The 26,367-nt window shown below is 41.7% G+C and overlaps 1 long non-coding RNA gene across 3 annotated transcripts in view; it reads left to right on the top strand.

Annotated features, from left to right (window-relative positions):
• LOC146601486 (uncharacterized) overlaps positions 1–26,367 on the top strand; it is a 75,630-nt gene that overhangs the window by 33,250 nt on the left and 16,013 nt on the right. Inside the window, exon 3 of one of the 3 annotated variants that reach the window (XR_014895842.1) lies at positions 6,310–6,386. The exons of the other annotated variants lie outside the window; for them this stretch is intronic. This is a non-coding gene — a long non-coding RNA (uncharacterized LOC146601486). Of the gene's footprint in view, positions 1–6,309; positions 6,387–26,367 lie in introns of those variants that run through there. 3 annotated transcript variants of the gene reach the window in all.

Here is a 26,367-nt window from a genome sequence, read left to right as displayed (position 1 = left end):
GGCTTTGATGGGATTACCTGGACAAGTTTATCTGTGATGGGAGGTGTGGTTCCTGCCTCAAGAGTTTTGGAATGAAGTGTTTTTTTTTCTTAGGTGTTCAAAAGTCAGGCAGAAAGGTGCAGAATAAAATAATCACTTCTCATTCCAATTATAACTCTACCTAGCTGAGTCTCATTCTTTCTCAGTCCTTCAGGGTTTTATCCCTGGGGGTAGGCTTCCTTTCAAGTACAGTAAGAATAGTGATAATTCTATTCACTTATTCAGAAGAAAATATCTTTAATTTTTTTCTCTAAATCCTTCTATCTAGATTATTACTGCCTCTAGTAAGTCTTTTTCCTTGGCTTTCCTGGGATGTTTCCAATTGTCAGAAATATGATATGCCTACCTGCTGTAATGGCTAGGCTCCAGCAGTGGGACATGAACAGTGAGACTATGTAATATTTTTTTCCAGCAGTTGAATGCAGTTTGCCTCTTTTAGAGAGACATTCTAATCATCATGGTGCTTTGGAAATTTCTGGCCCTTGTCCTTGTTGTGACCAGGAGCATCAGAGTGAACATGCAAGTAGAAACAGGATCATAAAATCTAGGCTTGCTTATCAGCCTCGCTGTCAGATCAGTGGCCTGTGTCTGAAATGAAAGAGGAGTCTCCCATGAAGATCAAAGACCCTGTTGGCCTTTGGAACTGTAATGCACTGTAAGCACTACAGCAGAGGCGTGAGTGTTTGGCCCCAGGCTTTGCAGATGCCCACCAGGACTCATGAAGGCATCAGTTCAGTTCAACAGTACTCTGTTGGCTTAAGTTATACATGTGTTGCCAAAGTGAAAGAGAAGGATCCCTGAGTAGCTGTCAGGCTTAGCTACAGCATATCAAGCATATCTATTCACATTATGATTTTGTCATCAATGTCTATCTGTCATTTGTGAGTCTTCATCTGGTAACAAGATAGCAAGAAGTTTGCTATCTTTCCCACTTGCTAAGACCACATATAGCTTTCCCCTGCACAAACTTTTTAATTAAGTTTGTCATTTTTCCCTAGCCATTTTGAAGCAATAATTTGGTCTCGACTTCTTTCACATTTTCAGCATTCAAATAGAAAGCATCTCCTTTGGGCAGTCTCTCCCCTGTCACTTTAGCTGCACACTTGTTCCCTTTTGGTTTCATAGGAGGCTTTCTCTCTTCATTTTTGCTTCTAATTTGAAACCACTGACACTGTCTTCATAAGAGTCTGCTTGGGTTGTGCATGCTTTCCTGTAATGAGGCAGGCTGCCAGTGAGAGGTTGTGTCACAGTCTASCTTGTTCTTGTTAGCAGCTTTTATCTTCCCTCTTCAGTGACTTCTGTATTGCTAGTACAGATTTTTAGACTAGTTATTTTGCTTGGTTTTAGCTGAAGTTGTTTTCTCCGTTAGCAGAAATATGATTTAGTTCTGATGAAGCCTGGCAGTGATACCATATAATAGAAGTTTATATTTTTAATCTAAATTCAGTTCCTGTGTTTTATGGTACCAAGGAGAGTACGTTTTTGTGTCTGAGGTGCCACTGAAAAATGATTATTATTTTTTCGTGAATGTTGATGATTCTGGTGAATTATCCCAGTTCTGTTTTAGAGCTATTGCTTAGAGAATTTTCAATGTTTACATACAGAGCTCGCCAAAAATCATCTTTTTCCAAGTTCATGGAAAATTTAGTTTTAAAGTTAAGTTTCCATCTAGAGAGAGTAGGATCGATTCTTTTTCCTCCATAAATTCTCCAACAGATTTGACTTTCCTTAGGTCTTGCAGCTGCTCTGTGAAATAGTGCTGTGTGTAGTTGCATTGCTCTTACCCAGGAAAAATTTGATGAGAATGTCAATATGGCAAAGCTGCCCAGCATTCCCAGGGCCTCAGGGAGCCATCAGCCACCAAAGAGTCTTTCTTCCCCAGGAGCCAGGGATCCCTGTAATTTGTAGGGTTCCTGGCCCCAAGGAAGACAGGATAGAAATCAACATGTTACTGAAAACTTTCTGGATCTATGATTCTTTGAACATAGAATTTCAGGTTTAGTAAAACAGCATTTTTCTGACAGTCTCTAGATTGTAGAATGTGTCTGAAGAATTGTAAGAGTAAATTTAGTCCTACTTAGTACCATAATTTAGTGCTAAGACTGAACTCCAGACAGATTTTATGGAATAAAGCCCAAAGAAATTTACTTGATGTCTTTCTTAAATATAGGATCTTTGTAAGCTGTGGAAAAATAATGACCAAATCCAGGAAAAGAAATTATTTCTTTGTGCTGCTAAAAAGAGCCAAAAGTAGCAGGTGAAATGGGTCTGAAAAAGTGACTGTGTTCTTCCTGGCAGCATTGCCTCATGAAACAGCTTCTCTCACAATCCTCTTCGGAAAACAGTGGTCTCACCTGGGGCCTCCTGCTCAGGCCTGCAGCAGCGGGTCTTGCTCCTGACCTGCAGCGAGAGCATGGTGAGCCCTCTGGGAAAGCAAACCTTCGTGAAAGCACACATGGACAGGTATGACTCACACAGCAAACTAAGCTTTAATTTTGGTAATGAGTGATCCTCATTACAGTACCAGCAAGTAGGCAAGAGCCCTGTGTGATTCTTCCTTACAGGCTTCTTTCTTTTTCAAATAATCACAGGTGGGAAAGATAAAAGATCCAGGGGAGAGACTAAAGAGCTGCAATGGGCCTTGTGACCACGAGCAGGAGAAATGAATCTGACGTGAAAAAGGCTTCTTAAAAGTATATGTTGAATTAAAGCTCTTCTGTGTGATGTGATACATTTCTACACAAAGATGGTTTGGCCAATGGTTGGCCAGTAGAATGTAATGTAATGTAAGTTTGAATTTGGACCTGTATGCTAATTCTTTTCAACTTCACCCCAAATGGAGTCACTGAGAATCTCATGTAAGATTGCTGATGAGTTTCTGTCAAATGCATTTACCCAAACAGAGTGGTACAGTATCAGAGGGAAGTATAATATTCCACATCCCCTGAAACTATTTCCCTACCTATCTGATAGCCTGATAATGTCCCACTGAACTTGTTGAGCAAGGATCGGCTATTGAACAAGAGGAACACAGCAGGAATGACCAACATGTCAGCGTGCGCAGAACTGATGTGATGTCCCCATGAAAATATCTTTTCTGTGGTTTTTTTTCCCCTGGGAAACCAGAAGTAAAACTACCTTTTTTTACTGAGCATATGAAGAAGCAAATCATGATGACATTTCCTCATTTTCTCTTCACTCAAAGAAAATATTAGTCACTATGATTGTTCATTCTGAGACATGTCCTTAGCTTTCTTTGCATTCTAGGAAGAAAAACTATTTATATATTTGTATACACACACACACATTTAAAGTATACATACATACATATACAGATATAGTTTGTTCTCTGAAACCAGTTGTACCTTCATCCTGATTTAGGTGAGGCAACTGACTAACAAAATAATTACCTTTGCTAAATCTAAGCCAGGGTAACTCCCCATATTTTCATTAGTTCGGAGCGGGGGGGCGGGGGGAGTGTGTATTTTGTAGAAGGTACAGTTTATATCATTTGGAACTGATCTAAGCTATATGGAACAAATTTACTCTAATTTCAGGATGACTTTCTCTAGACGATGTAATGCTATAAACATGATGTTTCAGGTGCTCCAGTCCTTTCCCTTCTGCAGAAATCTAGTGCCCTACTTCATCTGGCACCTGGATGAGGGGACAAGTTGGCTGATGATACCAAGCTGGGAGGAGTGGCCAATACACCTGAGGGATGCGCTGCCATTCAGAGAGACCTGGCCAGGCTGGAGAGTTGGGCGGAGAGGAACCTCGTGAGGTTCAACAAGGGCAAGTGCAGGGTCCTGCACCTAGGGAGAAATAACCCTAGGCATCAGTACAAGCTGGGGGCTGACCCTGTGGAGAGCAGCTCTGCAAAGAAAGACCTGGGAGTGCTGGTGGATGACAAGTTGACCATGAGCCAGCAATGTGCCCTTGTGGCCAAGAAGGCCAATGTGTCTCCTGGTGTGCATTAGGAAGACTGTTGCCAGCAGGTGATCCTGCCCCTCTTCTCAGCCCTGGTGAGGCCTCATCTTGAGTCCTGTGTCCAGTTCTGGGCTGCCCAGGACAAGAGAGACATGGAGCTACTGGAGAGAGTCCAGCATAGGGCTCTGAGGATAATCTGAGGTCTGGAGTACCTGCCCTATGAGGTACAGGTGCGAGAGCTGGGCCTGTTTAGCCTGGAGAAGAGAAGCCTGAGGGGGGATCTTATCAATGTGTATAAGTACCTGAAGGGAGGGTGTCAAGGGGACAGGGCCAAACTCTTTTCAGTTGTCCCATGTGACAGAACAAGAGGCAATGGGCAGAAACTGAACCACAGGAAGTTCCGCCTGAGCGTGAGGGGGAATTTCTTCCCTGTGAGAGTGACGGAGCCCTGGAACGGGTTGCCCCGAGAGGCTGTGGAGTCTCCTTCTCTGGAGATCTTCAAGGCCCGCCAGGATGCAACCCTGTCTAACATGCTCTAGTTGACCCTAGGTTGGACTAGATGATCTCCAGAAGTCCCTTCCAACCTTATTGATTCTATGATTCTATGATCTACTTTTACCCCGTATTTGATCCAGTGTGAGAAAATAAGGCAATATAGGATAAACTGGATTGCTGATGAAAATAATGGAACATCCCTCCTAAAAGCAGAAAAGTAGTTACTTCAGTGGGTATGTGTAATAATGTTGTCATTTTTAAGCAATATTTCTTCTGAGATGGCAGCACTTTTTTTTCAGTAGCAGAGAAGTGCTGCTTGCTACGCCCTTCACAGAAGATGTAAGCCCCAGAGGGACTGGAGAAATATGCCTGACTGGAGGTAATCCAGAAAGGAGAAAATCAGTATTTTTCACTTTCATCAGGCTTTGGCAAACTGTTGCCTCCCCTGCTTTGTCATCTGCATTTCTATCATAAATTTATATGTTAAAAAAATCTTCCTTTGGGAGAATCAAAATAAGAAGTCAATAAGAAGTCAGACACTCAATTTTTTCCTAGATGTACTGAATATCTATAAAATATTGTTTATATCTAAAAAATATTATAAAATATTATAAAATATTGTTGCTTTGGGGGCATAGGTGTTGGCCTTCTGTAGTTTACTTATATTGTCGTTCTCATATGCAATTTAGTATATAATAATGAGTTCTCTGGGAACAGAATATCTTTATATGATCAAGACAAACCCTGATATTAGCCACATTACTCAGCACTTCAAATGTCATGTGCTGAAACCTTCTGCATAACCTCAAACATATGGATGCTGGTATCACGCTTGAAAAGTTTTTGACAACGTAATTTTTGATTTCTAAACGTGAAAAAGGTCAGGGAAATGTTTGTTGTATGTTTTCTCATGATTAAAGAAGAGATGCCTAATCCTTTATTTACTTTTTAATCTGGAGAATTTTGCAAGTGAGAAAAAACTTCATATCACAACTATGGATTTTACTGTTTTTACTTCCCCCCCCCCTTCCCAATCTGGGGATCAATTGCTAAAGATGGTGTTTTGCTGCAGAAATACATTTTTTTTCAAGGTAATTGAAGAAGGAGAAGCCAGTTGCAGCTGGTATTGGTGGATAAGGACCTGATCCTCAGATACTTTTGCACCTGACTAACTTTATGTATTTAAGTGGTTCTTAAGAGCTCAAATGCGCTTGTAAGGTTATTCATATGAACAAGTGTTTTCAGGATTAGTATCTAAATCATTGTTTTGGTTCTGAATTCTATCATGTTTCCCCATCATTAAACCAGTGATGCTACAGATCTTATTTGTTAARTGCTTTGAAATCAGTTAATTTAAAGCAATGTGTATGAATCAGTTTCACTATTCATGTCAGAGAGGAAAAGTAACACTGACCAACCAAATGAATATCTTCCACTTTCTGAAAGACAGAATAATGGAACAGTTCAGAGATTAACCTGAGAAAGCAATGACTACTTCTTAAAAAGGAAAAATCCCACAGAAGTAATGTGTGAAAGAGGAAACAGAAAAGATGGGTGCTGGAGAAACAGTGGCAAATGCAATTGAAGCAGGAGGAAAATGTTAAATAACTCTGTTGTCAGTCATGGAACTTGGTTAATATGATGGCCAGTCTGTTGCATGTTTTCCATCACCATTTCTTTCCTGCCAATATACAAATTAGCCACTGTACTTCTAGATGCATTATCTGGTTGATTCTCATGTCACTTCTCCTCCTGTAAATCAAGAATAGCTCTGCCAGTGCAAAATGATTCATACTTTGTGAAAAAAAAATGTCAGACCCTATATATTTTGCTGTGTCCCTTTAGGGAAAATCCTTGTTATGCAGCGGTTGGTTAATCACGGAAGTCCCTTTGCCACCAGAGGAGCCAAGATTTCATCCTAGTGGTAATATCTTCCTCACATTTCTGCTCTATATTCCATAGCAAATGTATAATACTTACATGTTTCACAAATTGCTGCCATGGATACATCATACGCCTCCCTGGTATCCAGTACACCCTGCTGCTTAATCAGCTCATGAAACAGTTCTGGGTAAATTCAGGGCCCTGCACTTCCTATGTTTGATAGGTTTTGATATCAATATGCTTGTTAGTGGTGTGGTAAGAGAGGTCATCTGGCAGCCCACTGGGATTTTTTTTTCTGTTATTTGAGACCAGTTTGAAAAACTTTGTTTTGGAGTGGAAGGGGAATGGGCAAAGAAAAGTTTTTGTTTTTCTTTTGAAAGCATTTTTTAAARTGTCATGAGGCACTCTATTTCTTTTTAGCATGCTGTTCATTAGGCTAATGGTTTGGGCTCAGTAACACATCCAACTCATGTATGTTTAGCCCTCTGTGAAGGTCTCTCATAAATTAAAAGATGCTATGCTGTAAAGTGATACTGCAGTGGTTACCTTTTTTTTTTTTTCCTCCATTTATACTGCCCTAAGATAGTAAGTGCTTACAGTGCCACCATCTGGTTGAGACAGCTCCTGTCTTCACTTCCAGATTTTGTCTTTAAGGGAAAATTTTGCTACTCTTAAATGAAAATACAAGCTAATCTTGTGAGTTGCTAATTTCTCTTTCACTTGTTTTTTGGCTGTGGGGTAATTTCACAACAATAACTAAAATTACTGGCATTGGAGAAGTAAGAACATCGGACCTATATGGGGTATGAATAACTTCTTTTATACACTTTGTAAACTGTGAATATTAATCTATGTTAATATTTTTAAAGGTAATATTTAAGCTAAAGTTCTCAACTCTAAAATTTGATTTTTTTTATGTTTGTTTAACATAAAATTCTTCTGCATGTATTTAAGCTTTCTAAAAAGAATTAATCTATTTTCTCTTTGCTTCAATGATTCAGTTGCACTGAATAGCAAAAGTAGATTACATAGTGCAAGTGATTTTTACTTTGCAATATAAATATGCATCTTTTGTGACCCCCCTTCCCTCTCCAAATCAAATATCTCCTGTTAAACATGGAACCTTTTGAACAAATGTGTTTTGAGCAGGTAAGGTAGTCCTGCTGCAAGGCCAAGTTTGCCTTTTTGCAAATAAGCATCCTAACAGACAGGGCTGTTTGTTAATTCCACTCATTTCTTCCAGGAGATCTGCATATTTGCTAGCCCAAAGGTACTACTGCTGCATGAGTTTGTGCTGTCCTGTAGTTTCTGAGAAAAACTGGATTTGTGCTTGCCACAGTACTATGTATTTCAAACAAACAGCCTCCTGCCAACACTGGCTAGTATTCAAACATCACTTCCTCCAAGCTCAAGAGCGGTGCATCCCTATGAGTAAGAAGTGCAGCAAAAGGGGCAGGAGACCTGCATGGGTGAGCAAGGAGCTCTTGGCCAAACTCAGACAGAAGAAGAAAGTACAYAGAATGTGGAAGAGGGGACAGGCTGCTTGGGAGGATTATAGGAATGCAGTCAGAGCATGTAGAGATGCTGCAAGGAAGGCTAAGGCTCAGCTGGAATTGAGTCTTGCAAGGGGTGTCAAGGACAACAGGAAGGGCTTCTTCAGATACATCAGCAGCAAGAGGAGGACTAGGGAAAATGTGGGCCTGCTACTGAATGGGACGGGGGCCCTGGTGACARGGGATACAGAGAAGGCAGAATTACTGAATGCCTTTGCTTCAGTCTTCACTGCTAAGGGCAGCCCCCAGGAATCCCAGAGCCTGGATGTGAGGGAGAAAGTCTGGAGAAGGGAAGACTTTCATTTGGTTGAGGAGGATAGGGTTAGAGACCTTTTGGGCAGGCTAGACATCCACAGATCCATGGGCCCAAATGGGATGCACCCACGGGTACTGAGGGAGCTGGCGGATGTTGTTGCCAGGCCGCTCTCCATCATCTTTGAGAGGTCCTGGAGAACTGGAGAGGTGCCCGAGGACTGGAAGAAAGCCAATGTCACTCCTGTCTTCAAAAAGGGCAAGAAGGAGGACCCAGGCAACTACAGGCCAGTCAGCCTCACCTCCATCCCTGGAAAGGTGATGGAACAGCTTATTCTGGATGTCATCTCCAGACATATGGAGGAAAAGAAGGTGATCAGGAGTAGCCAGCATGGATTCACCAAGGGGAAATCCTGCTTAACCAATCTGATAGCCTTCTCTGATGGAAAGACTGTCTGGGTAGATGAGGGGAGAGCAGTGGACGTTGTGTACCTTGACTTCAGCAAGGCTTTTGACACTGTCTCCCATAACATCCTCCTTGATAAGCTCAGCAAGTGTGGGTCAGATGAGTGGCCTGTGAGGTGGATTGAGAACTGGCTGAGAGGCAGAGCTCAGAGGATCGTCATCAGTGGTGTGGAGTCTAGCTGGAGGGCTGTGGCTAGTGGCGTCCCCCAGGGCTCAGTACTGGGTCCCATCCTGTTCAACTTTTTCATCAATGACCTGGATGAGGGGACAGAGTGCCTCCTCAGCAAGTTGGCTGATGATGCCAAGCTGGGAGGAGTGGCTGATACACCAGAGGGCTGTGCTGCCATTCAGAGAGACCTGGCCAGGCTGGAGAGCTGGRYGGAGAGGAACCTCSTGAGGTTCAACAAGGGCAAGTGCAGGGTCCTGCACCTAGGGAGAAATAACCCTAGGCACCAGCTCAATCTGGGGGCTGACCTTGTGGAGAGCAGCTCTGCAGAGAAGGACCTGGGAGTGCTGGTGGATGACAAGTTGACCATGAGCCAGCAATGTGCCCTTGTGGCCAAGAAGGCCAATGGTCTCCTGGTGTGCATTAGGAAGAGTGTTGCCAGCAGGTCGAGGGAGGTGATCCTGCCCYTCTCCTCAGCCCTGGTGAGGCCTCATCTTGAGTCCTGTGTCCAGTTCTGGGCTCCCCAGTACTAGAGAGACATGGAGCTACTGGAGAGAGTCCAGCATAGGGCTCTGAGGATGATCAGAGGGCTGGAGCACCTGTCCTATGAGGAACGGCTTCAAGAGCTGGGCCTCTTCAGCCTGGGGAAGAGAAGACTGAGGGGGGATCTTATCAATGTGTATAAGTACCTGAAGGGAGGGTGTCAAGGGGATGGGGACAATCTCTTTTCAGTTGTCCCATGTGACAGGACAAGAAGCAATGGTCAGAAATCGAAGCACAGGAAGTTCCGCCTGACTGTGAGGGGGAATTTCTTCCCTGTGAGAGTGACAGAGCACTGGAAGAGGTTGCCCAGAGAGTTTGTGGAGTCTCCTTCTCTGGAGATCTTCAAGGCCCGCCTGGATGCAACCCTGTCTAACATGCTCTAGGTGACCCTGCTGAGCAGGGAGGTTGGACTAGATGATCTCCAGAGGTCCCTTCCAACCTTACTGATTTTATGATTCTTTGAACACTATCCTTCCAGTGCATGGGCCTCAGGTTTTAGTCTCAGTGAAGGAGTTCAGTATCCCTTCACTGCCTGTTCTCTGGTTGACAATTATTATTAACCCCATTTGCTTTAGATGTTTGAAGTTGCCCAGAACCTCTCAGGCAGCCGAGGGCTGTTGCTCCATGCTGCTCAGGGGAATTGTGGAGGTACAAAATGTCATAAACTCATCTTTGCTGAGTGGCAAACCACTCCCTTCCCTTTTCTTAGACTCTGCTTTTACCATAGGAGAGCCTTGAAGAGGAAGTAAACCCAGATTTGCTTGCTCAGGAGATGGATCCTGTGCAGTCCGTATCTTTGACCCCCTTTGCTTCATGGACTATTCCCATGTAAGGTTCCCCTACAGAACATGGGCCCTTGTTTGCAAAAGATTGGCTGCTTAGGGCTGCCTCTCCCAAAGCTGAAAAGACCAATTACATGTGGCTTGTTGCTGCTTGAGCCTTCTATCCGAAGCATAAAGAGGAGACACGTGTGACAGTCACTGAAAGACACAATGGTAAAAGTGGGTAAGTAAACTCGGTTGTTCTTTTATGGGTTTCTTCTCAACAGCTACACTGTGCAGGTGCCACAAGCAATTAACTATTTTATAGGACACTTGAGTTAAACATTTTCAGAGAGGGAGATTTGAGTAATCTCCTGGCCCCAAGGAGTTGTTTCATTTTTAATTGTGCATTTTAGGGTCTATTGGGCTCTGATATTTCAAGTTCTGTGAAAACAGCAAGCACACTGCTATCATTGTGTTCTCTTGTTCAGGGCTTGCGGCTGAATTACCTCATGATAGGCCGTTTAAGTCTTTTGGCCTCCTTCTTGGCCTCATATTTCAACACAGCACGTGAGAGAGATGAAGAATGAGCTAGAATTCCCTTCCAACTGTTGCAGAGTTATGGGCTATTTTATTTTTCATTCCATGTGTTTTTTAGCAACCTTTGGCTTTGCTAAAGCAATGCAAGTTAGGTGAAGACGGCACAAAGGGAGGGAGTTTCCCCTCTGATGTCAGTGGTTTGACATATTTACCCTCGCCTAAAAGACAGTGTTTTGCTTCTATTTGCTGCAAATAAAGTGAAGGTTCCTTCTCCAGCATTTCTCTCTTCTGTGCAAACATTAATTTGTATAAACATGGCCCACACAGTTTCCTTGAAAAGAAAAATGCTTCATGACATTTTCCTAGTTGTACAAAAGGCTTTGCGTTGCTAAATGTCAGTCAGCTATTCATTACAGTAATATTTTCCCAAGGCCTGATCAGGCCTTCTCTGTCAGAAGGCAGAGAGGAAGAATTGGCTGACTGGCTGCAGTCATCTTCCACTTTCCCAGTCCCACTGAGATCTATTTGAGAGCTTCTGAGAGTTAGGGCTGGAGAAGTATGACTCATATCATTCAAAATCTGTCAGAGTTAGTGCCTCTGGGAACTACATTCACTCTGTCACAGCCTCTTCAGCTTTTAAGGAGGTCTAAGGGCACCTGGGTTTCCCTGGTGAGGGCTCCTCAGAGGTATGGTGGAGGATGAAGTAGATGGGAAATGCAGCTATGCGGCATAAGGGATCAGAAAAGGTAGAGCCTCATTCCAGTGCAAAACTGAGACCTCCCTGCCTCCAAATTCAGTCACATCCCAGACAATGTTAAAAAATCACGCCAGTCTCACTGAAGGGGAGAGGTAGCTCCCTCACAGAGCCCGGCTGAAGATGGGGAGCTACGTGGATTTCTACTGCACTCCCATGGATCAGTAGTAATGCCAATAAAAACACTGGGACTTAGCAGCACGTGGAAGAGTTGAGGTAGAAGAGCATGCCATGGAGGACATGCAGTTTCTGAAGACACAAATGAGAACAGAAACTAGTGAAAGTGATTGAACATGCCTAACTTCCCAACTTGTTGTTTATTCTTTAATGCCGGTGCAGACCCTGGCTTGGTTACAGACTGGGGAGTAGTACCTATTCAGGTCCTTAAGAGCATACTTTGCTGTCACTCTGCTTTCAGTCAAACCCTGGTGCTCAGTTGTTCCCTATTGACCAACTGGAGGCCAGCCTTCTGCCTGTGGGTGACTCAGCATAGAGCTGGCAGCATCTGCTGTCAATATCTCCTGTGATTTTGCACGGACAAAAAGCTTGGAAGCCACCAGTCTGGGTGTTTCTGTGCAGCAGGGTTGGGCTGAACAGTGATTCTGCAGCATGGGACTCTCCCTGCACCGTGAACCTGGGCATCAGGGCTGGGCTTAGGCTTGGGCTTCTGCACGGCTGGCCTTGCTTTGCAGTGCGGGGAGAGCTTGATGTTACACTTTCAGAAGGTGAACAGCAGGAGCAAAAGGCTTTCAGAAGAGTGATAGGCACAGCTGAATCTCTCTATTCCTATGTCATCTTTCTGTGGGGTGGGTTGCTCATAGCTGTATGTATGGTTTTCCTCACTCTCTTCCTTTTTTTTTTCCACATGGAATAATGATTTACCCTAAGTTCATTAGCACTTATTTTTGTTTATTGTTTTCATTTGGTGATCGTATGAATCTGCTGGCACAACTCTTCCTTGCTAAATATCTCCCCTGGTATTTACTCCCCTGCTAAATACACACACACCAGAAAATAAACATTACATTTTGGTCTTGAATGGTGAAGGGCAATTCCCATAGAAACAATAATAAATGTCAGAAGATGGAGCACAGGGGGAGAGAAGAGAAATGGTTGAATTTGCCTTGTGACCATTTAATCAAATTGTACTCCTAAGGCACATTGCAAGGCTGTCTGAGTTACAAGGTATGTGCTGTATAGGCACCACAGTGTAGAACAGAAGGAGAAAAAGGCTGAACCAGGAGTGCCCTGAAAGTCTGGGTGATGCAGAACTGAAGGATGAAGGAGTCAGTGCTGCAGAAGATGCAAGAAAATTAGCAGACAGACAGATGAGATCTGAGAGAATCTGAGCTCTCATTTCACGACTAAGGTCTCTAAGAGGAGAGAAGGGGGTCATTACACAGCATGTTAAAAAGAGACAATTTAATATGTAGAAAAGGAATTTTACCACAAGAAGCACTGACAGGAGGAGAGACTTTTACTGGGTGGTCAGTACAAATTCTGTAGCCTGTTCTTCATAGAGCGAGTCTGCTGAAATATATAGGAGAGGGAGCTTCTACTTAGTTGGAAAACTTCCTTCCATATTGTCATCTGGAACTAGTTGAAAGAAAAGTACATAAAGATGAGGAAAGGATGAGAGACTCTGCTTCTGTTGGGTAATTAAGGAGGAGAAACCCCTCACTGCCATAAAAAAGAATGAGATAAATCATGTCACAGAGAAATTTGTTGCTGTGGTTATAAAAGTCTTCCTTTTCATAAAAAAAAAAAAAAAAAAAAAAAAAAAAAGCAGCTGATATGGCTGGAATCAAGTATGTTTGGAGCTGAACAGTATAAAGAAAATAAAAACACAAAAACTATAATAGTCAAAGAGGAAGAATGGAGGAAGTGATAAAGGAGAACACAGGAACAAGATGTGGGTAATTTGTAACTTACTATTACATTCAAAAGATTCAGAGAGCCTGTATCCTCCCAAAGGGGCATTGGCATGTCATTAAAACCCTTAACAGTGTCTTGACAACTCTTCTATTTCTTGTATGTAACTGACTGATAAGGCAATAATTCTTAACGTTAGCATTGCCRTCATTTTCATTTCTTAAAATTAGTGTAGTTGATCTTGTACTAAGAACAGAAGAGGGAGGAAACCAACCTCCCCCCGCCCAGATCCCTTGAGATGCTTATTTTTTTAAGAGTGGAGCCAGAAGGGCGAACAAAGCATTAGAGGAGYCTACGGCTTCTTTCCCTGCCCCTCCTCCCCCTATCCCACTTTACTGCTGGAAAATATTTTTTCAGATTTGTTCTGTACCTTTGCTGCAAAATCTGTCTGCATGTCCGTGGGTTCCCAGGTGATCTGCACAGYGACAGTGTTGAGCTAGGCTGTGAAACTCTGGCTCGTGACTTAAGGTCTGGTAGACTTCTGACTTTAGTAGCCTATAACTACTCCCATTATATGCTGTTTTTCAGCATGAGTAATGGTGTCACGATCTGGCCCATAAATTCCTAGTAATTTGTAAAGTGCCTGTCAGAGTGTTATCTAAATAGCAATGGTACATTGAAAACTGTTCCAGAGTGTTGCAGAGAGGCATCTTTTCAATTTGCCTCTCCCGTCCAGCTTTGTCACTACAATATGTTCTTATACATTTTAGTATGCTGTTTTCCAGCCTCATATTATGATCATCTGAACTATGTTCATATTATGGTAAACCATTTAGCAGTAAAACACTGATTCCTGGAGGTATTTGGCATTTTGATATTTAATATCAGCAATAGACATAATGGAATAGAACAATAGATGTTAGAATAGGTGGAATAGGTGTTACAGAATGCTGCAATTATCTTCATGTTCTTCTGCAGTTTCCAAATGAATTCATTTTGGCTCTCTTTGTGCCTTTTTTTTTGTATGTGTGTGGTTTTTTTTTTTCTTTTGAGAGAGAGTTTTAAGTGACTGATTTTCACTGGCACAATTTCATGGAAAGCAGATTTTAAGCTACATACATCGTTGTTGTTCCTGGTTGTACCCACAGTGTCTGTGGTTGTACAAACTTAATAGAAAATGCTTCATTCATCACTTCCCAGTTTTCCATTCACATATGAGTGAATATTCATGCCAGAACTTTTCCTGTGCTCCCCTAGCCTGGTAAGCACATGTGGTAAATTACCTGTGCAATTAAATGAAGGCACTTGTGTGAATAGTGCACATGGAATATTCTTTGAGAACATTCTGTGATCAAAGCAGAGAAGGGAAATAAAAATGAGTAAGTTTGCTGAATACTGAATAAATTAAATGTGAGGGAATTGCAGCTAAAGAGTAGAACACACGTTTGTAGAAACAGACTGCATTCAATCCATGTTTGTGACAAAATACTACTGTCTTGTTAATATTGCTTCCAGTAGTAAGGAATTACTACTTCCCTTATTGTGTAAGGAGCCTGGGACGTAAAGGGTTTTTGCGAGCATCTCTTTATAATTAATTGTGTAATGTTCCAACACCTAAGCCAATGTCAAACTTCTTTTAGCTCCAGAAAAAAGGAGGAGAACTTAGAGGACAGCCAGGGCATAAAATTGTAGAGTGGACCAGGTGATATAGGCACCAATGTATATAACCTTGTATATACAGACTGGCAAAATACTGGCAGGGCAGATGACAAAGTGATGCGAGAATTATTTTTCTACTGCAGTGTTTCAGAGGGTCAGCCAGGACCCAGAAYAACACTGGAAAGTAGGACCTTGTTGTGTATTGAATCTTTTCCCTTGCTTTTGCTAGAACTCTGTGAWAAAATGTCTTTCATAAATTTTTGCTGCTGCAGATTAAGAATGCCCAGACTGCCCCCTCACCATGGTAAACCACTGCAGCAGCAGAACAAACCAACATGTACAACTTCATTCTCTGCAAAAGCTCGACTGTGAAATAACTCAACTGAAATAGGTTCCTTTGTTTTTTTTTTTTTTTTTTTTTTTATTTTTTTTTATTCTCCAGGTGACATCATTCTGGAAGAGTAACAAGAACTGTTAGCCTTTTCTCTTTTTGCATATAAGTCACCATAGTGGCAGTAAAAGTGAGAAAAATTAAGCTAGGCTAGGTTTGAGACTGTTGGTGGTTTAACATTTTATCACAGAGTCACTCCAGTTTGCAATTCTTTGTAGTTTACTTACAAAGCTTTCAGTGGACTGCAAATYGAGCTTTATACATTGGTTATAGAATTAGCAATAGTTTAGTTATTACTCTTCTATAGGTGCTTACTGTGGAATAAAAGACATCGTAGAATAAAAATATGGAGCCGTCAGGTCTCAGTTTCCACCTATTTTGAAGTCTCCAGTCTTTTGAAAGTCTCTCATAAATGTGGGAAAACAGTATTTCCAGGTTATAGTTGGGAWTGTAGAGATGCAAAAAGATAAAGTGAACTGCAGATCATAACTTTTGTGTCAAAGAGGGAACTAAAACTGGGTCTCTTGACTCATTCTAGTACTCTGCTTAACAGTGATAAGGTACTAGTCTTGTTTTAACTACAATTGGGCAGGCAGTAATTATTTACAGRAACTAAAATATTATTTGACATTTCTTACAGTATCCAAGTTTAGTGAAGGATATAATGCTTGATTGTACATGGATATGTAATCATTACATGATTCTTCCAAGTCACGATGAAATAAACATATGTAGGGCTCTATGTGTGTGTGTGTGACAAACTCAATAGTTTTTCAGAATTGTCTTTCTGGTTGCTTTTTATTAAGTCAAAATTCACTGTTAGATATAACTGTAAAATTCCAAATGAGGCTCTTCAACTATTCGATTCCCATAGAATAAGTTCAAAAAGGCAAAACTGTCAAGTAGATTTTACAGGGATATTAATAACTGCCTGATTTCTTAAAAGTGCTGCTAATGAATGACAGATTTTACAGTGTGCTTTTACTCTTCAGAAATAAGCTAGTGATTATATTGATCAAATTTTCAGACATGTAACATATAGCAAAAGAAAAAAGCTTAGCTTTTCTTCATTCATAGCCTGCTTTCTGAATAYGAGAGTTTTCCCTCCTTTTAATATTACCTCGTTCAGTTTTGTACAACAAAGTTCTCAACAGATCAGAGAATGCTTGAGGCATCAAAAGAACATGCTAAGATTTTTTTTTCTGAACATGTATTTTAGTTACTTCCTCTGACTCATCAGAGTTTTCAGATTTTCTAACGATTTCTCTTTTGGTTTGTTCCATTGATTTGAACTAAGTTTCCCTTAAATGTGTACACTTGGAAATYGTTCCTTCATAAAAACATCACCTTMTTCTGCTTCTATKTTATATATATATAAAAAGCAATACTTCATACAGGGTTGAAGTATACATTACTTACAGCACAGCGTAGTACTATGGGACTATTAATCCAGCATTGTCAGATTTCATGATTAAAGCATAAATATTTGTTTGGCAGCAAAACACACTTGAGGCAGACCTTCAACTTTATTTGAAACTGATTGAAGTATCTACCCCCAAAACACCAAGTGGGGCTGCTTAATGTGGAAATAAGAGGATAACAAAGGGCAGCAAGGCCAGGTGGGATTCTTTCTTACAGGCAGGATCACCTATAAAGAAGAAATGTGTAATCTTTCATATTAATCCTATTGATCTGAACATAAATTTGAATGTCAGGATCCTCTGTGCTAGTATATAGGGCCGTGAGAGTTCTCCTGAGCATCCAGGATCTCTGTGAGATTCAGTACATGCTGGGGCCAACTTACTGGAAAGCAGCTTTTCAGAGAAGGATGTGGGGGTCTTTGTGGACAAGTTGACTATGGGCCAGCAATGTGCCCTCATGGCAAAGAAGGCCAATGGTATCCTGGGGTGCATTAGGAACAGCATTGCCAGCAGGCCAAGGGAAGTGATTCTTCCCCTCTGCTCAGCACTGATGAGACACATTTGACATGCTGGGTCCATCTGGGCTCCTCAGTACAAGGGAGATATGGAGCTACTGGAGAGAGTCCAGCATAGGGCTACAAAGATGATGAGAGGGCTGGAGCATCTTTCTTATAAGGAAAGACTGCAAGAGCTGGGCCTGTTTAGCCTGGAGAAGAGAAGACTGAGAGGGGATCTTATCAATATATACAAATATCTTACGGGAGGATGTAAAGAAGAYGGGGCCAAACTGTTCTCAGCAGTGCCCATTGGCAGGATGAGAGCCAGCAGGCACAAATTGAAATATAGGAAATTCCACTTGAACATACAAAAATACTTCTTCATTGTAAGGGTGACTAAGCACTGGAACAGGTTGCTCAGAGTAGTTCTGGAGTTTCCATCCTTGGAGATATTCAAAAGCCATCTGTGTGCAATTCTRGGTAACATGTTTGAGCAGGGGAGCTGGGCTACATGATCTCCAGAAGTGCCTTCCAACCTCAGCTATTCAATAACTCTATGCTAGTGACACTGAAACTGGTTTYCTGCAATGGGGCAGAGCAGGTATGGCACTGCTGGTTGAGATTTTCTGCTGAATTCTCATGTTCCCTCCCTCCATTCACAAAATCACAAGCTTTGTTGTTCTGAGCCTTCAGAAAGTTGTGCCCTGACTCATGAACAGAGTTTTTCATGATCTTATCAATTTAAAGTAAGGTTTCGGGCTCAGCTTTTTATTCTGGAGTACTCAGATTTGGGATACTAACCCATTATAGGTTGTGAGTGGGTTGAGAGAAACACTGCTGAGTGAATATTCAGCCAATCTTTGCTTCCACTTATGCTACCYCAGCAGTACTGACTCTAATCACCTCGATTAAATTTAAACTTATTAAGCTACAATCTGACTATGCATACAGTGATGTTTCAAATGATACTTTCTAAGGCTCATTATYTGAAATTAAAATGATTTACCACCCACCTTCTTCTTTTAAACTAACTAACTTTTAATTTCTGTGGTCAGACTCCCATAAGCATGAGAAATCCATCAGTTTGTTCTTGGTACGCACTTAGTACATCTCAAAATGTAGACATTTTATTCACTAAAAACATTGTTCTTTGTAGTGTACTAATTTCCTCATAGATTTACAAAACTGCATGGGAAGGAGGAAGAAGAATACGTTCCTGGTCTCCATTTATGTGTGCTCCCACAAATGGTAAAAATCATCACATACTCTTCACAAATACATGAGCACACTTCTTTCTAAAAACATTGCATATTATCTGCAAACCCTGTCATATCTGCACACTTTCTCTTAACTCTGTTCAAGTGATGTGAAAGAATGAGAGAAATATTTCTGCATAGGCTACATTTAGCAGAGATTTTTTAACACATCTTAATTATAGACCTTGTTTTTCTTAGAAGAAATAGCAATTGCAATAGATCATGGAGGGGCAACTTGCTCTTGAAAACTGGACTTTGAATAGAGTTTTTAAAAAAAATTTGATTCATTCAGATGTCCATTAGAGCATTCATTCCTTCAATAACAAGTTAATATTCAATTTAATCATAAATATATGCTGTCTTTTCAAAGTGCAAAACCTGACAGTAGTCCTTAACAATAATCACAATGGAAAATAGATAAGAAGACATACCATTTTCCCATTTAAACTAAAAGTAGCAAATAATGCTATATCTATTATCTTTTACAGAGTTGCACTAAGTAGGTGAGCAATCTGTTCTGCAAGGCCACTGAGATGGTTAAGGGCTTGRAGCATCTGTCATACACACAGAGACTGAGAGAGCCGGGACTCTTTAGCCTGGAGAAGAAAAGGTTTGTGGAGGGGTATCTTATCAATGTGTATAAATACCTGGTGYAGAGAGTAAAGAAGATGGAGCCAGACTCTTCTCAGTCTCATTTATGTCTCTTGTCGGAGCATAAATTGAAATACAGGAAATTCCATTTCAACATGAGAAAAAACTTTTTTACTGTAACGGTGTTGAGCAGTGGAACAGGTTACCCAGAAAGGTTGTGGAGTCCATCCTTGGAGATATTCAAAAGTCATCTGGACAAGGTCCTGCGCAACCTGCCCTAGCTGACCCTGCTCTGAGCAGAGGGGTTGGACTAGATGATTTTCAGAGGTGCCTTCTGACCTCAGTGCTTCTGTGTTTCTGTATTTCACATTTTTAATAGAGGAATGTGCCTAGAAATCTCAGGTTGGATTTGTGAGGATGTCAGAGTGGGAATGTATGCAGCTTCCTCTCTGGGCATGGGATGCTGTTGGTTTAGTCTTCTCAAAGACCTGGGGGATGAAAAGGCTACAATGCTGTGGGAGSCAGCCACCAAGACAATGAACCCTGCTCTGCAGAGACCTTCCTTGGGCAAAGTGGAAAGACCAGGCAAGATGRCTGCTTGCTCCTTTGCCCTACCCTGTGGAGAACAGAGGTTCTTCCAAGAGGTTTCTGGATGCACCACTGTTACCTTCTCTCAGATTCTAGGTTTACCTCATGCACCCTTGCAAGAGACCCCTGTTCCTCCACTGAGTCCATGTAACAGAGGGGAAAGGCTTTTGGGTTTTGACTCCTGTTTTTMTCATTCTTTACATGTAATTAGATTCCTGACACCCAGTAGGGAACCTGTGCACTGTACTTGACAACGTTCTGCACTTAYGTGCTCTGGTTAGACATCAGGCAAATATTCACTAGTATAGTATAATCCTTRCTACCTATCATAGTGAACATACCTGCAGGAAACCAAGGCTGACAAGGATCATCACTCTTGTTGCATACACAGATGTACCCTGTTTTCTAATGCTCTTTCTCTTGGGATTTGGTTCATGCGATACCTTGGATGCCACAGTTCAATATATTAGAGGTTCAGTGACCTTGCTGCCTCCCCTCCCCCGAAGTCTGGTCTTCAACTGTTTGAGATCCAAGGCTTTGCTAATATGCTAAATGCAAGGTCATTTTCTGTGTGCTTGGAGTTTTTTGGCCTAGAATTTCCAGTCTCAGGGCAGCCACATTAAGCAGCTAATTCTCTTGTTACCTCTGTCTATTAATAATTATGGTCTTCAAGAATGGGAACATTCAGTATTTTCCCTAATGCAACACTCTCATTCAATCCAGATTAGATTCCACCCCCCACTATTTATTCTAAGGTGCAGCAGAGAAAAAAAACATGCAGAAAATAAGAGACTGTTTGTTTAAGCGTGCAGSATATTTTGTGCAGAAATCTTAATTCATGCAGCAGAATTCTTAAAGACTTCTTTGTTTTTAAGGTAGAGCCTGAATGGTTACCATGTTCTAATCAGTTTTGCTCTGTAAGCCTGTCTGCTTTCCACAGTTACATACTGGCAATTCAAGATCTTTTCACTACAGAAAATAGAAGCTTTTCTTCCCATTTCACTTGTCGGCAGTAGCAGCCTTAGTGTGCTGTCTTGGTTTCTGATGCCTTGTTTTGACTTCTGTAAAATATCTGCTCAAAATGTATTGGGGGCTGCAGTCTGCCCTGCAAATTTTTTTCTACTTCTATTTACCCAATTTATGGCTGTATGAACTAGGGCACAAAAAGACTGCTTGAATCATGAGGTTTTGCCTGATTTTGCAGACTGTTGCTTTCACAGGTATATTGTGTGCTATCTAGAAACAAAGTTTCCAAGCCCACCTACTCCTCTCTTTTTCTGTTGGAAAGCTATTTATGAACTCACTTCTCTGATGATTAGCAATCTTACTCCCTGTTTAAATTTGCTCATGGCCAGTTTATATGTATTTACTCTTTTGTCAATGCTATCCTTTGTTTCAGTAGCTCAAATACCTCCCTGATTTATTTATGGAATGCACTTATGCCTTTCTCTCCTTAGCTCTAACTTTGTTGGAATAAACCAAAAATGCTATTAAAAAAGCTCTTGAAAAGGCTCTTGGTTTGCTCTCTTAGTAGCCATTCTTCATATCTGCTCTAATTTGAATGTTACTTTTATAGACACAGTTATACATAWATGTGTGCAATATTGACAATGACATTTTAATACAAATATGGGACCATTAATATTTCATTCTTTCTACTGGCAGAAACCTCTGTTTGAATTTGTCTTTTTCTGAGCTATATCACAGTGCCAGCTTTTGTAAATTTAATACACCTAGTCTTTTTTCTTTCTTCTCTGTCATTTTGAACTTTGAGCTGTTCAGTGCACATTCTATTTCTATGGATATTTCTTGGATATTTGAGGGAACTAGGGAAATGCAGGACTTCTTTTTTCCTTCACTGTACTTTTCCAACCAAACTGAGTCTGGCAATAACCTCACACCTAAAGAAAGCCAAGTGAGATGCAAGTCTGAAGACTTGCAACCTGTGAATTCCCTGCTCTATATAATCCTCCACAGATATAGATTCGGTTAGGTACTTCAAAACATCTGAGCAATATTATATGCATCTTCTGTATGAATTGTATTCTTGGCCACTGTATTTGTCAGAATAATTCATCTTTCACTTGTAACTGATACCTAAAGATTCATGGTTCTGCCTAGAAGGAGCAACTCTAATCTCAGGCCAGCACAGCCCTGACTCCACAGCCAAAATGGGTCCTGTTGTTTCTAAAGGCTGACATAAATCAGGTGGAGTCTGGATTGGGTGTGATAYAGGACTGAAGAACCCTAGAGCAACCACAGAGAAAGAGAGCTTACCTATCCCATCATAAACTGACAATAAATCATCATTTCAATGTAAAAAATATATGCAATAAAATGCTTAATCTCTTTGCAAATGAGACACAGAATTTCTTCAGGTACAGAATCATTGCTGATGCCCTACATGCCATAGCAAGGGCTCAGTAAATGATGGAATATGAAATAATCCAGTGGATAAGGAAATTCTTAGCAGTTTAATGGCATAAGAAGTAACAAAGAGAAAAAAAATGAACTGAAACAAGAGGCARCATAAGATAGATGTCTAATCTTGGAAGTGCTAGAAGTCTTCTCCAGTTGCCAAGATTTCTGGTTTATCCAAGATCAGATGTAAACTAGATGTCACATAACCCAAGTGAGTGTGGCTATATAAATGACTGCATAATGACAGTGTAAAGCAGCACACAAAGGTCACATGCAGTATAACAGCATAGCTAGTTTTCATTAATTCCTCCTGAAGCCACCGGCCACGTCTTTTTCATAGCAGCTCTGGAAGAACCATTCAGGGACTCCCAAGACATCTAAAATGACAGTTCTGAGATTTTTAGTTTTATATCTGTCAAGTAATTTTGTAGGAATAGTCTGCAGTGGGATAGTTTTGCAACTGAAAATGTAGGAATACGCTAAGTTGCCTCTCAGTAAAGTCATCCACACCAAGAGAAGACAATCCTACACAAGCTGCCTGTATTGGTTTTACCTTCATTCATGGACCCATTTAAACAGCTATTTTCAGTTTRGGTTCATGAATACAGTGAATACACTGTAACTTAAAGAAATTAGAAAACATCTGTTTATGTGAATCTTGACAGTTCACAGAGCTAATAGGTTTGTTTTTAATTTATTCTTTTTAAAGTATCATTATAGCAGTATGAGTTTAAAATAACAAAAATATACATCCAAAATAAAAAAATTAAAAGCATATTTGCTGATTTTGACAGGTAGATTCAACCAGAGGAGTTGCCAGTCTGATAAGTTTGTTCTGCACATAATGAAACCTAAGCACAGTGAAGTAAACRAAATAGATAGTTATCAGAGACTTAAAAACATCTTTTTAAACTATATTGATGAATCAGTTAGTTAAAATAAAAATGCAAAATAATGAGCAAACAAAAACCTGAAAAGAAAAAATAAGGAACATACTTCTTCCCAAATAATACTTGCTTGAGGGAGAAAAATGTAAAAGAAGTGATAATGAGTGTTTATCTTTGAGCATGACTAAAATAGCAAACATGGAGATGATTATGTCTGATAAAGTCATTTACATGAACTACTAAATACTTTGTATAATTTCTTTTATTCCCAGATACACTAACTCATGGCTATTTATTACCAAAAACGCTAGTCAGGTCTTCTTTACAGTGTGTCTGTCCCATCTAATGGTTTGAAAGATAGTTGAGATTGAAAGGAACATCTGGAGATCATCTAGTCCAATCCCCCTGCTCAAGCAGGGTCACCTAGAGCACATTGCACAAGATCATGTCCAGGTGGGKTTGGAATATATCCAGAGAAGGAGACTCCACAAACTCTCTGGGCAACCTGTGCCAGTGATCTGTCACCYTCACAGTAAAAATGTTCATATTCAGGTGGAACTGCCTGTGTTTCAGTTTGTGCCTTTTGCTTCTTGTCCTGTTGCTGGGCACCACTGAAAAGAGTTTGGCCYCRTCCYCTTGACACCCTCCCTTAAGGTATTTGTACACATTGATAAGATCCCCYCTCAGTCTTCTCTTCCCCAGGCTGAAGAGGCCCAGCTCTYGCAGCCGTTCCTCATAGGGCAGGTGCTCCAGACCTCTGATCATCCTTGGAGCCCTACGCTGGACTCTCTCCAGTAGCTCCATGTCTCGCTTGGACTGGGGAGCCCAGAACTRGACACAGGACTCRAGATGAGGCCTCACCAGGGCTGAGGAGAGGGGCAGGATCACCTTCCCTCCACCTGCTGGCAACACTCTTCCTAATGCACCTCAGGAGACCACTGGCCTTCTTGGCCACAAGGGCACATTGCTGGCTCATGGTCAACTTGTCATCTACCAGCACTCCCAGGTCCTTCTCTGCAGAGCTGCTCTCCACAAGGTCAGCCCCCAGACTGTACTGGTGCCCAGGGTTATTTCCCCTAGGTGCAGGACCCTGCACTTGCCCTTGTTGAACCTCACGAGGTTCCTCTCCGCCCAGCTCTCCAGCCTGGCCAGGTCTCTCTGAATGGCAACACAGCCCTCTGGTGTATCAGCCACTCCTCCCAGCTTGGTATCATCAGCCAACTTGCTGAGGAGGCACTCTGTCCCCTCATCCAGGTCATTGAAGAAGAAGTTGAACAAGACTAGCCCTAGTACTGACCCCTCGGGGACACTGCCCGCTACAGGTCTCCAACTAAAATCTGCACCACTGATCATAACCCTCTGAGCTCTGCCTTTCTGCCTCACTGTCCACTCRTCTRACCCAYRCTTSCTGAGCTTATCAAGGAGGATGTTATGGGAGACAGTGTCAAAAGCCTTGCTGAAGTCAAGGTACACGACATCCACTGCTCTCCCCTCATCTACCCAGTCATTCCATCCTAGAAGGCTATCAGATTGGTTAAGCAGGATTTCCCCTTGGTGAATCCATGCTGACTGCTCCTGATCACCTTCTTTTCCTCCGTATGTTTGGAGATGACATCCAGAATGAGCTGTTCCATCATCTTACCAGGGATGGAGGTGAGRCTGACYRGYCTGTAGTTKCCTGGRTCSTCCTTCTTGCCCTTTAGGAAGACTGGAGTGACACTGGCTTTCTCCCAGTCCTCAGGCACCTCTCCAGTTCTCCAGGACCTTTCAATGATGACAGAAATTGGCCTAGCGATAACATCCACCAGCTCCCTCAGTACTTGTGGATGCATCCCATTGGGGTCCATGGATTTTTGGATGTTAAGTTTGCCTAAACGATCTCTAATCCAATCCTCCTTGACCAAGGGAAAGTCTTCCTTTCTCCACACTTCCTTGCTTTTTGCCAGGCTCAGGGATYCCTGAGGGCTGCCCGTAGCAATGAAGACTGAAGCAAAGGCAGTATTCAGTAACACTGCCTTTTCTGTATTATTYATCACCAGGGCCCCCACCCCATTCAGCAGTGGGCCCACATTTTCCCTAGTCTTCCGCTGGCTGCTGATGTATTTGAAGAAGTCCTTCTTGTTGTCCTTGACATCCCTTGCCAGATTTAATTCCAAATGCTTCTTAGCCTTCCTTGTTGCACCCCTGCATACTGTGACAACATTCTTATATTCCTCCCAAGTGGCCTGTACYTTTTTCCACATTCTGTGTACTTTCTTCTTCTATTTGAGTTTTGCCAGGAGCTCCTTGCTCACCCATGCAGGTCTCATGCCCTACTTTGCTTGACTTCTTACTCATAGGGATACACTGATATGGAGCTTGGAGGCAGTGATGCTTGAATATTAAACAGTTCTCTTGGATCCCCTTTCCTTCTAGGATCCTAACCCATGGGATTCCTCCAAGCAGTTCCCTGAAGAGATTGAAGTTTGCTGTTCTGAAGTCCAGGGTTGCTATCCTACTTATTGCCCTGCTTCCTCCATGCAGGACCCTGAACTCCACCATCTCATGGTCACTGCAGCCAAGACTGCCTCCAACCTTCACATCTCCAACCATTCCTTCTTTGTTTGTTAGTACAAAGTCCAGCAGCATACCTCTCTTTGTTGGTTTCTCCACCACGTGTGTCAAAAAGTTATCATCAATGCTCTGCAGGAGCCTCCTAGACTGTTTGTGCCTAGCTGTGTTGTCCTTCCAGCAGATATCAGGGTGCGTGAAGTCCCTCATGAGAAGTAGGGCCTGTGGTTTTGAGGCTACTTCCAGCTGTCTGGAGAAGGCCTCATCAATTTCCTCTTCTTGATCAAGTGGTCTATAGTAAACACCCACAACAGTGTCCCCAATGTTAGCCTGCCCTTTAATCCTCACCCACAAGCTCTCAACTCATTCTTCATCCACCCCTGYGCAGAGCTCGAGGGGTAACAACGGGCAACAAAGCTTATGAGATCTCACTGGACTTGTGCATTTGTCTTTGGCAGTTTATCTTTTATTTCTCTGTATTCATTAACTTTTTGACCCACTAGCTAGATTTGGCTCAAAAAGTTTTGTTAATGTTTATTATAGGTTGTGTTAAAATAAATGGCTAAAGAACATCTTTTTGTTGCTGCTGCTGAAGGAAAATCTTAAGTACTAGCTTATTCCACATTAGACATCGGAGAATCAGCATGGGAAAGAAAGTTTATGAATGTCCGAAATACACAAAAAAACTCAGCTGGACATACATTTGATCAATAGCAGAGAATCCAAATAAGAAACTGGGCTTCATTAGTTCTACTGCTTGCAGAACTCTTGTAAGTGACTATTTGGAAGAGGGTCAATGTATTACATTACTGAAATAGGATAATGTATTGTGATATTCAAAAACCTATGAAG

This window comes from Rhea americana, unplaced genomic scaffold, assembly GCF_003343005.1.
Source record: "Rhea americana isolate MKP2758 unplaced genomic scaffold, rheAme1 scaffold_101, whole genome shotgun sequence".
Lineage (NCBI taxonomy): Eukaryota > Metazoa > Chordata > Aves > Rheiformes > Rheidae > Rhea > Rhea americana.
The sequence above is the reverse complement of the archived record's forward strand: the minus strand, read 5'-3'. Positions and strand labels throughout refer to the sequence as shown.